Genomic DNA, 12,065 nt, shown 5'->3' on the forward strand with positions numbered 1-12,065 from the left:
TTGTGTTACATGTCTGGCTTATTCAGTCATGCCAGCATTCTTTTTTATTTAAAAATCTCTTCTTGTGGTAATTTGTTACAGAGTCATCACCAATTAATGCAGTCTGACTCTATGTCACTGCTTCAGAGACACAGGTGACTGTATCACTCGTAATTTAGAGAGATAATGTACATATATGAGCAGTAACCAAGGGATTGACATGCTGATGAATACTGCATTTTAAATACCTAAGGATATAAAAATATAGGTAAGTGTCAGGAGGACACTTCAACTGCAGTTTTAGGGATGTTACCAAAGACTACCTGATGCTGGAATGCTGGAATGAATTATGGCATATGTGATAAAGGCTATTGAAATGTTAATAACAACCATGGTAGTTTGTTTGTTTGTTTTGTTTTCAGGAAGAATTTATACATTTCTTCATAGGCATCCACGTACATAGTAATAATAATCAAAGAAAAAAAGGCTATGAACATTAGGGAGGTGGGCATGGTAGGAGTTGAAGCAAGTGTACCCAAAGGAGCTGGAGGAAGTAAGTCAAGGTGGTAAAGAGAGATGATTTTACATCAACTAAAAGTATATTTTAAAAGTAACAGGAAAAAATAAATCTTTGATGAGGTAATCAAATCCCAAGCCTTAATTCAAACATAAAATCTCTTCAAAGACATTCAGTGGAATGTCTCAGTGGCAAAATAGAAATGAGAGACGTGGAAAAATGACCAAGACAATGTCAATAAAGTCACGGCCTCTGAAGATGAGAGAAGTGAAGTGATTATGCCAGAAAATCGGTTCTCAAATATGTGACACTATATCAATAGTAAACTTTCAGAGTGCCAGAAGGCTCAGAAGAAGAGGAAGGAGTCACTTGGGGGAAAAAAAAAAGAAAAAAAAATTGAAGAACATTTCTAAAAATATCTACCTGAGATGAAAGACACTTACATATCTAAGAAGCGTAGTAAATCTAAGCACAATAAAATCAAAGAGAGGCATATCTCAGGATTTCAGATGCCATGCCACATTTAAATTTAATTAGGTAAAATATGGAGTTAATGGAAGTCTCTATAATTTCTTGGAACCACTCATTTGAAAGGTCATCTGCCCTCCAATGCTAGCAAGTCTCAGTACTTTGATATGTTTGGACACATGTCATGACATTTGCCTTTGTGTTTGCTGAAATACTTCCACTATGTTTTCTTTTCACCAAGAACAGATTAATGTCTTACACACTGTTATTATCTACTAAGTATTTGCTGATACAAAGATACCTTCTCTCTATATATGTATAACCATTTAAGTTCACTGGCAATGTCATACTATAGTTAAGTATGTAACTACTCCAAGGAACAAATTCAATGAATATATTTACATCTATTGCTGATATTCAAGTTGGCTGTGCTCTGCAGTCTGGCTAGAAGACATTTATATATGCTTTTACATTAAGCAGAAAGATACATTTTAGGACAATAGATTTCAGCTTTATTTATAGGTAAATTTTCACTCAGCATTCTCTGATATTTCAACAAAATTAATGAAGAAAAACATGAAAAAGTAATTCTAACATATTATAATAGTAAATCACATATTGCTAAAAAAAAAGTGTCTTGTATTTTATCATTTCTCCTTTGTATTAAGGTTTAATGTTTATATCGGTAAACTAAATGCAGTAAAATGTGAGCAAAGTGGGAGATTTTAGTGAGTAGGAATTTCCCCTTCAATATCACAAAATAAATGTTTATGTTGCACAAACTTAGTGAGTAAGTAAAAACCATTTAATGATAGGGTTTCATAGGTTTTCATGATTCTGTTTACTTGCCATTGTTTTTGCAATGCTCTGTCATCATGTCGGGAGACATGGATCTTCCTCAAGTTTTAATTAAGCAGAAACAATACTTTCAGTGCTTGTGACTGTGACTACTACACTATAATTACATGTTTATTTGATGAATTTAGTTCCTCATTTTACAATAAACTGTTCTTAAAATAAAAAGTTTAAAAGTACAATTATTCTATTGCTTTAATATATTTTATTTACAAAGTTTATGCCATAAGCTTAATTTTAATTTAGAAACATTAAATTGCAGAAGGTAAAGCAACAATGATCACTATTAAATACTAGGGTGTTGTAAAGTTTGAGAATGGATAAATTTTTTAAAATATTACCACATTTATCATAAATTTTGTTAATGTTATATTTTATCTGAAAGTATGTAAGGAAAATCTTTTTGAATACTTATAAATCAAGCCAGGCCAATTTTTATTTTATTTTGTTATTATATTTCAGAAAAAAAATTATGATTTAGTGTTTATTAAAAACAGATCAGCTTCAGTGTAGCTGGATTTATGTTGAGGTCTTTCATCCACTTGGACTTGAATTTTATTCATGGCAATAGATATGAATCTATTTGCAATCTTCTACATGTGGACATGCAGTTATGCCAGCACCATTTGTTGAAGATTCTTTCTTTTTTTTATTATACAGTTTTGGATCCCAGATTAGAGTTATAACAATAGTGAAGAGAGTGCCTGAACTAGCCTACCCTGGCAATCAGATTAGTAAATACCCTATCATCATAGAGCCTCCATCCAGTAACTGATGGAAACAGATGCAGAGATCCACAGTCAAGCACCAGCCTGAGCTCCAGGAGTCCAGCTGAAGAGAGTGAAGAGGGATTATATGAGCAAGAGGGGTCAAAATCATGATGGGGATGTCTACAGAGACAACTGAACCAAGCTCTTAGGAACTCACAAACTTTATACTGACAACTGTGGAACCTGCATAGGACCTGACTAGGCCATCTGCATAGGGGAAACAGCTGTGTAGGTTGCTTTGTTTGTGGGACCTCTGGTAGTGGGATCAGTATCTATCCCTGGGGCAGGAGCTGGCTTTCTGGAGCCCATTCTCTATGGTGTGGGATGCCTTGCTCATCCTTGATGCAAGGGAAGGGACTTGGTCCTGCCTCAACTGAATGTACCAGGCTTTGCAGACTCCCCATCAGAGGCCTTACACTTTTGGAGGAGGGGATGGAGGGTGGGTTGGGGGAGGCTGGGGGAAGCAAGAGGAGGGAAGTGTAGCAGGAATCTTAAATGATCTTATTAATAAGATCAAACCTGAGGCCAGTTATTAGGGTGAAGCTGGAAGATCAGAGAGACAGAACAAGCCACAGCTAACCTCACCTGGCCAACTTCTCAGCTGATCTTGTTTCCTCAGACTGGAAGCCTCTGTGTCCTCATATCTGAATGGCTCTCAGCTGAACTGTGCTGCTCAAAACCTAAAAGCTTAACCAGCCAAATGCTGCTAGTTTCTGGTCTTCACGCATTATATACCTTTCTGCTATCTGCCATCACTCCCTGGGATTAAAGGCTCGCTTTCTGGGATTAAAGGCGTGTGTCACCATGCCTGGCCGTTTCCAATGTGGCCTTGAACTCACAGAGATCCAGGGAGATTTCTACCTCTGGAGTGCTAGGATTAAAGGTGTGAGTGCCACCATTTTCTAGCCTTTGTATCTAGTGGCTGTTCTGTCTCTGACCCCAGATAAGTTTATTAGGGTGCACAATATTTTGGGGAACACAATACCACCACAGGGAAGAGAGGGGGATCTGTGGTTGGTATGTAAAATGAATAAAAACAATTTTTTAAAAACAAAAAAAGAAAACAGAATGGCTTTTAAGGGGTAATAATCAAATAAAATACAATGTAATAAGATAACTTCTATAATTTCTCCAATGAGTTGAAGTGTTTTATTTATTTATTTATTTATTTTAGTCATACAATACCTTCACTTGCTTGGTTAGGGATACACTATCATTTTATATTATTTGAGAATTTATAAAATGTGTTATTTCCCTAATTTCGTTCTCAGTCCCTTTGTCATTCATTTATAGGAACATTACCGATTTTTGTGAGTTAATTCTGTATCTAGCAGTATTATTGAAAGTGTTTATCAGTTGTAGGAGTTTGCTGGTGAAAGATTTGCAGTCACTTATGTGTACTAGCATATCATCTGCAGAAACAGGTCCTTTGACTTGTTTCCCAAATATGCATCTCCTTTACCTATTACAGTTGTCTTAAATCTCTAGCTACACAATTGAGTAATATATTGAATAAATGTGAGTCCATACCATGTTTTTCCTTCTGAGTCTGGGTTACCTCACTCAGGATGATATTTTCTAGTTCCATCCATTTGCCTGCAAATGTCCTGGTCTCGTTTTTTAACTGCTGAGTATTACTCCATTGTGTATATGTACCACATTTTCTTTGAATAAATGTGAGGAGATTGGAAAACTTATGGAACTTTCATTGTGATCTATCTTGTCAGAACTAAATATTTTATCTCATTTTGCTTTGAAATACTTTGAATACATTTTGAACTTACAGTTCACTCAAGGAAAACTGATATTCATATATTATCAGAGAGTTAAGATATTGCTACAAATTTGCTCATTCAAATTTTCCCTTTAGGCAGGGTTCCCTGAGGTATTTTTCTCACCCAGAATAGAGAAGCAAGCAGAGTCTTCAGTTCATGAATCCACAGAGGTGAATCCCCATATTATTTTTTTTCCATGTGCCTCACTATAGTCTAAAGAAGTAGATTTCTTCTGACATCTATGCTCTAGAGTCATTGTCTGACCACCAGTCCCCAGAATATCACTTTATATGCTTGGCAGGCTGCCAAATAGCGAAGGTAGCTTTTGTTTAAAAATTCAATTTTCCATTTACATGTGTTTCATACTCTGTATCACATTAGCAAAATCTATATTCTCATAAATATTATCACCATTATTCTTTTCTAATACATTAATTATAACTGTAACTTTTATTTATCTTCAAATTTCTAAAATCATCATATTAAATTTAAGCATGTAAACGCATTATAATAGAAAGAAACAAATATTCACCAATTTTGGCTGCCAATACCTAAATTTATCTCATTCCCTCCATCGTTTTTCTGCATATATTTAAAACTAATTGGAACAACATGATGGCTGGGAAGTCAAAGTACCTAGGGTATAATTTACAGTTGATTCGTTAAATTATATTTAAACTTATATAAATATAAATTATATTTCTTATAAATTCTCAGCATTTGTGTTTGCACCCACAGATCTTTTTCAGAGAAGCTGTTGGTTTTGCAGTGGGAAACATTCCATGTGGAGACTTGTAATTGGATGTAATCCTGAGAAAAAATGAGAAGAGGTATAGCTTCAACTACATTTGAAAAATTCTTCTATGCAGTTATTGAAACTAAAAATGATCTGGTATTGAATCATATCTATAAGAGTGTGGAAGTTTTGAGTAGCCATCCCCAAATTAGCTACATGAAGTTTTTATTTGTGAATGAATACAAATTATGTGGTAAAACAAAAAGGAGATCAAGTTAAATTTCAACAAGATTACCTATCAAATTTTGAATACTTTATTTCAAAATGTGAATTCTGTAATTGCTAATACATTTTCAAAATATGATTTCCCCTTCACATTACTTGGAAAATCGCTGTCTTTTCTGCCAATCATTCTTAACTTTGTTGTATAAGATAAAGATGATATGTCCTATTAAAAGGAAGAGGGCATCATGAAAATTAATTTTAATATTCTCTGATGTATGTGTGCAACAGTGTGAATGAAGCCTTCAAAGTGAACAATGAAATAACAAATTCTCTCACAATCTGTGCTTTATAATAAAAAAGAAAGATAAATGCAGCAATGGATTTTATATTATGCTATCAATAATGGAACACACTGAACTTGTATTAAAGGAAGTTGTCTCCTGTATAATTAAAACGTTACATGATATTATAGTTTAATAAACATAAAAGTACTTATAAAGATTACTTTAGGATTTCAGTAAACCAAATAACTAATATGAAATATGAACCAAGGAGTTTGTAGTTTAAAAGAATTGAAAAGATAAAAATATTAGGGCCTTTCTCTGATTCTATTCTCCGTGGTTTAAAGTTTAACTAATATAGGAATTTTAGTTTTGAAATCAACAAATTAAAAGTAAATTTCCTACATCAAAATCTTTAATAACTATACCACCACCACCACCACAACCACCACTAAAACCACAACCACCACCACAATCTGCTGAGTATTTAAGTATTACCTTGATTTAACACTTATATATCTCAATAGTCATCAATTATTAAAACACTTATTAATACATATACATTGTAATATCTGAAAAGAGAAGCTGATACACTCAAGGTAGGACACACCCCTCTTATGAACTCAGTTTAGGGGAGAAACAGAAATGTTTGCAATTCATAAACACAATAAGATTTAAAATATTTCTATTTAACTCACTATCAGTTTAGGGAGTAAATAAGATGTAACAAAACATATAAAGACAATAAGTTCTCATGTAGAGGAGAGCTCTGCAGAGCCGATGCTTAGAAAACAAAGATGGGCAATAAAGCAAACAAGAAATGACTGATGAAAAAAGTAACATTGCATAACAATAAATTCCATAAATGGAGTGCACCTTTGTATCTGAAAGTATGCTAATGAGCATATAAATATTTCCATTGTGGTATATGCTGGAGCAAAACTGATTTGGGGTGGCAAAATAAGCATACTGTTACATCAGTTTCTTACTGATACTTAAAAATATATATTACTATTTTGATCTTTGCAGCAACACTAACAACAATAGTTAACGTTGTTATATAATTATCCATGTTTTATATATATATTCATGCTACATAAATAATTATTCATTCTACAAATGCTTTAGATTTCAGGGATATAAAACCACTGGTTTTCTAGTGAATTTAAAATGATTTGTCGTGTGTGTGTGTGTGTGTGTGTGTGTGTGTGTGTGTGTGTAATACACATACAGACATGTATATACCATACACTCACTGAAATATTTTTCAAACTTTTCTCTTCACATTAATATACTAGCCTCTGTAATATGCCTTTCCTTCAGAAAACGGAGAAAATAGTCAATTGTTGCATTAGTTTGGGGCTTCATTATCCACAAGTAGTGACTGAGAAAGGCATTTTATATTATATTATTTTGATTGATTGATTCATGATTGTGTGTGTATGTAAATGTGATGTAAATGTGTTTGTGTTTGTGACATGGTGGAGATCAGAGGACACTTGCAGAAGTTGTTTCTCTCTTTCTAGCATGGCAGACACAGAGATCGAACTCCCGTTTTTATGATTGGAAGGGGTCACCTTAACCTCCTAAAATCTTGATGTGTCTAGAAAGAATAAAGCCTGATTCCAGAAATTCTTCTAGTAGCAAAACGTGGAGCAACATTCTAAAACACTCTTGAATGGCATTGGAAGCTAGTGAAATCTTACTTTATTGGTGAGATTTGACTCAGCTCTTTTACTTGCTCACATTTATTCACCAGCATATGACACTGATAAACAAATTTATCCATCATGATAGATTCATATATAAATTACTTATAATTTTGTTATATTTCATTATAGAATATTTTATTCTCTGTTTTGTTAAGAAAATAGATAGCAGGGCATGGTGGCACACACCTTTAATCCCAGCATTCAGGAGGCAGAAGCAGATAGATCTCTATGAGTTCGAGGCCGGCCTGGTCTATAGAGTGAGTGCCAGGATAGGCTCCAAAGATACACAGAGAAACTCTGTCTCGAAAAACCAAAAAAAAAAAAAAATTTTTTTTTACTCTATAGCTCCTGATTTTATATTTATAAAGCAACATTTTTCAGTAATCCACTGACAATAGAGACTGATTCAATTTAGTATAAATTCCAAAAAATTTTTGAAATATATCCAAGACTTTCTGGAGTATATGAATGAAACATATAAAATACATTAAACTATCAATTGTAAAACTGAATTCAGAGACTACTACATTCACAATGTGATGTTGGTTCATTATCAAAATTTGTATGTTAATGTTAAGAGAAAAGGTTGTAAAATATTTCAGTGGATGTATAGCAAATATATGTATTACACACACACACACACACACACACACACACACACACAATTTTCTAAAGACAAATTATTTTAAATTCATTGGAAACTGAGTCACTTTGGATGTCTGAAATCTAGAGCAATTGTAACATGAATAATTATATATTTCTGTGAGCTTGTTCGGAGGTCTGTAAGGGGAACACAGCTATTAGTATACCGTTCTTTAACCAAAGCTGGGTCCTCCACCGTCAAGATGAATTCATTCTGTTTGGCAAAGTGAGCAGCTTCTGGAAGGACACAGTGAGGGAGGAAGGGGACACCTGCATAGAAAGCCAGACCAGCCCAAGCAACCCTGGCACTCAAAGGGGTGACAGATGTCTTGAACACCAACATTTTGTTCAATTTTGAAAATTGAGCTATATGATACATCTAGACTTTCTAAAGGATGTATTTGCATTTTGCATCTTATAAAGTAATCTTAATTAAAAAAAATCAAGCCAGGTATGTTTCAGGAAACTATAATAAGATTACACTTCAGACTTATATAACATAAAGATATTTATTTAAAAATAAATAGGTTTATTAGCTTGTAGAGGATAGAAAGTAGTCATGCAGTAACAGAAGACCAACCTTATAAGCAATTTACAATGCTTACTCCCCAATTTTTTCTTAAGTTATGAAACAGAATTAGTACGTAAAATAAGAGAGATTGCAATGGACACAGCTAAAATTTATTTCCCAAGCTATTTTCAAGATTAATATCATGAAACTAGGTGAGAAAACACAAATAGAGAGCTTTTATCTTTTCATTTGTGTCACAAATTAACACAAACAATTAGTCATCAGTTTTGAGCCAATGTTGCTTACAGAAACATGAGATGATATTCTCTGCTAGTGATGACATTTTAAATTGTAAGTGCAATAGGACAAATTTTGAAAACAGACAAGATAATATTATTTGAGTATAATACATCATGTGTCAATTATAGAAGACCCTTCTTACAGCTGCGTCAATTTACTTATTTTGTCCTTCAGAATATATGTATATGAAATGCAAGCCTTTAAAAATGAAAATGTAATCACTGAAATGAGTTTTATTTTTACATTAGAACTATCAATAACTACTGAAAATGTTATAGTTATTTTAATCATGCTAATAATTAGACACAGGATTGTCCTTATTCATAAATAGTTTTAAAATTTAAAATTTAAAAAATTTCCTACATTTTTCGGTAACTTTGACAAAAACTTGACATTGAATATACTGCTACATACAAATGGTTTATATTGAGTAAATATTTCTATTGAGTATGAAATACATATGAATACTTTTCAGCATTGCCTAATATAAGGTAATACACATAATCTTACTTATCTTTCATGGTCCTCTACATGATGAAAATATTTTTGTGGTGGTTTACATGAAAATGTCCCAAATAGCCTTATAGGGAGTAGCACTATTGGGAGGTGTGGGTGTTGCTGGAGTAGGTATGTTCTTGGAGGAGGAATTGTGTCACTGGCATTAGGCTTTTAGGTTTCAAAGGCTCAAGGCAGGTTCAGCGTCTCTCTCTTCCACCTGGCCAAAACCCAGATGTGGAACTCTCAGCTACTGTGTCTGCCTGCATGTTACCATCCTTCCCACCATGATAATAATGAATTAAGCCTTTGAACCTGTAAGCCAGACCCAATTAAATGCTATACTTTGTAAGAGTTTCCATGGCTGTGGTGTCTTGTCACAGTAATAGATGAGTGACTGAGACAATGTCATATACAAGGAACAATGAATCAAAGGGTATGAGTTGGCTTGGAATATTCAAATGTAATATATACTTCAATTAGTTATCAAGGAAGTTCACTTGTAATTATAAACTGAAAGGGATGGTTCAGACATTAGCAGCAATCACTTTACAATCATGAGAACCGGAGTTGCGCTCCAGAATCCACATAGCTATCCCATTGTGCTATGAATGAATGTATGTAAATCTCAGCTCTTAGAATGGTAGTAATAAAGACTGCTATAATTATATTATAGGCTTCTTATATAGCCTGGAAAACCTTAGCTGCATTTTGAAAGAGAGATTCTGAATCAAACGTAATAAGAGGAGAGTGACAGATCAGGGCATTTAGACGTCATCTTCTGGCCTCTGTGTGTGTGCTTAGGCACACACAATTGCAAACACACAAGCTCATATAACATATACACATGAATAATTAATTAATTTAAATGTTTGTTAAAATAAACGGAAGGCATTTGTTAAATTATCAATATATTAATGAAATCGATTAAGTGCTGACATTAAATCTAACCAATATGGTAAATATTACTAGTATTAGATAAATTACTATTTGGATAGATAATCGTATACCAAATTATAGAAGAATGAAAGACAACATTAAGCCTACTAATACATTATATTTGGTCACATATATATACATATATATTTACTTTGATAAATTTATATATTACTGTGCATTAAAGTTAAATTCTGAGCTTTAGAGATGGCTTAGTGGTCAAGAGTGCATTCTGCTATTGCAAAGGATCAAGGTTCATTCTCAACATCTCTGCAATTTCCTGTAACTCCAAATATGAGGAATTGCTATACCTCTGGCCTTCTTATGCTAACACCCCTACACAGATGCACAAAGATACGCATAATCAAATTAAAATAAGTATTAATATCATTTACCAAATTTCAAATATATATATGTATATACATACATATTAATGTAATTCTCAGAAAGAGTAAGGATACATCATTCTTAAATTGTCATGATAATTATGGAAATAATGTGTACTTGTGCACAAAAAGAAAATGATATCGTATGTTTAGTTTCTTCTATAGTAAATATGATCACAAATACATCAAAGTACTGTTTATAGATAGATAGACAGACAGACAGACAGATAGATAGATAGATAGATAGATAGATAGATAGATAGATAGATAGATAGATAGATGATAGAAAGCTTTTTGGGAATCACAAATGTTAAAAAATCCCATACAATTCTACTTAATAACAGTTAGGGATTACTCATGCAGCTAACCCAGTATATCCTTGTAATCTACATTTGTAAGTGTATGTCTGTCAGTAAAATAAGTGATCTTAACAAGGTACATTGTGCAGCCTGTTCAGAGACCTCCCTCCTGACAATTCTTTATTTCATTTATTGCCATCTGGACCATGACATCTGTGTTCCTGGCAGAAAACGATGAATTCATTCCTCAGAGGACCCATCCTTCATGTTTGTCTAATTCATAGACTATGAAGAATGAACCCATACTCACAGTATTTTGCTTTCGGTCTAGTGACAAAACAAATTGTTCTAGAGGAAGTAAAAATGTTATTTCCTTTCATCACATTTTATGAATGTGAATAATGTACCAGTGAATTCAAATGAAAGGAAGATATTCACAAATCCCAAAGTGAAGAAGTGTCTAATAATAAAGAAACAACTGCTAATGGAAAAAAAAATTCTGTTTGGAAAACATTCACAGTAACATGATGTCATCACAGCATTGACAACTCACTCACTTATCCCTCCTTGTACCCTTGGGATCTCCCCTAACTACATTACACATAACCTGTCATCCCATCCTAAATGCAGTGGTGCAGCTGGGGATATTTATTATTGACGATTCACACAAGGGGAAACTCATTCTTGCGAGCCCGTCTTTGTCTCAATTACAGTTAGTAGGTGATATGACTACTGTAAAAATGCATGTTTTCTGATCGTTTAAATTGCACTTTCTGGTTAAGTGGCTTAAGTATTGACCAATTGATTGATATTGCCTTTATACTTATTAATCATTATAACAGATATATAAGTAAGCATCATTGTTCTTTTTGTGATTCCCTGAATTTAAGATAAAGTCACTATTTTTTTTTTTTTATTTTACAATACAATTCAGTTCTACATATTAGCCACGGATTCCCTTGTTCTCCCCCCTCCCGTCCCCCTCTCCTTCCCCCCAGCCCGCCCCCATTCCCATCTCCGCCAGGGCAAAGCCTCCCCCGAGGACTGAGATCAACCTGGGAGACTCAGTCCAGGTAGGTCCAGTCCCCTCCTCCCAGGCCGAGCCAAGCAATCCTGCATAGGCCCCAGGTTTCAAACAGCCAACTCATGCAATGAGCACAGGACCCGGTCCCACTGCC

This window comes from Peromyscus californicus, unplaced genomic scaffold (genome assembly GCF_007827085.1).
Source record: "Peromyscus californicus insignis strain IS unplaced genomic scaffold, ASM782708v3 Scaffold_18__1_contigs__length_77618521, whole genome shotgun sequence".
NCBI lineage: Eukaryota > Metazoa > Chordata > Mammalia > Rodentia > Cricetidae > Peromyscus > Peromyscus californicus.